The following is a 514-nucleotide window of genomic DNA, read 5'->3' as shown; positions in this document are numbered from 1 at the left end:
GGTGAGCGCCGGGCCCCAGCCGCTCTGCTCCCGCTCCCGCCGCCGCCTGCGCCCGGGCCCGGCCGCAGCGCGCCGCTCCCATTGGGCCAGCCCAGCACGTCTGCCTAGCAACAGCCTGCGCTGCGCCGCGCCGACGCAGAGCGGCGGATTTTTGTGATTGGCGAAGCGGCCCGTCTGTCGCGGGGTGCGAGGGGTGACCCGAACCGGGGGAAAAACCCGGAGTCTTTGCACCCTTCCCCCGTGGGTACGCGTTCCCAGGACCCCCTCCGGCCTTCTCTAAGCAACGCAGCCCCAGCTGTCTTAGCCTATGAGGGATGCTCCAGTCCCTTCATCATCTTCGTGCCTCTGGCTGGGCTCCTTCTAGTGTGTCCACGTTTCTCCTGCACTGCGTCGCTCCGAACAGGACCGAGTGGCCTTGCCAGTGCTGAGCAGAGAGGAAGCATCACCTCCTTCCACCAGCTGGCAACACTCCTCCCCGGAGGCTGTAGAGTTGTTCTGTGCATGGGTACAGCCT

Source organism: Tetrao urogallus (genome assembly GCF_951394365.1).
Source record: "Tetrao urogallus genome assembly, chromosome: 2".
NCBI lineage: Eukaryota > Metazoa > Chordata > Aves > Galliformes > Phasianidae > Tetrao > Tetrao urogallus.
This window is presented reverse-complemented; position numbering follows the sequence as displayed.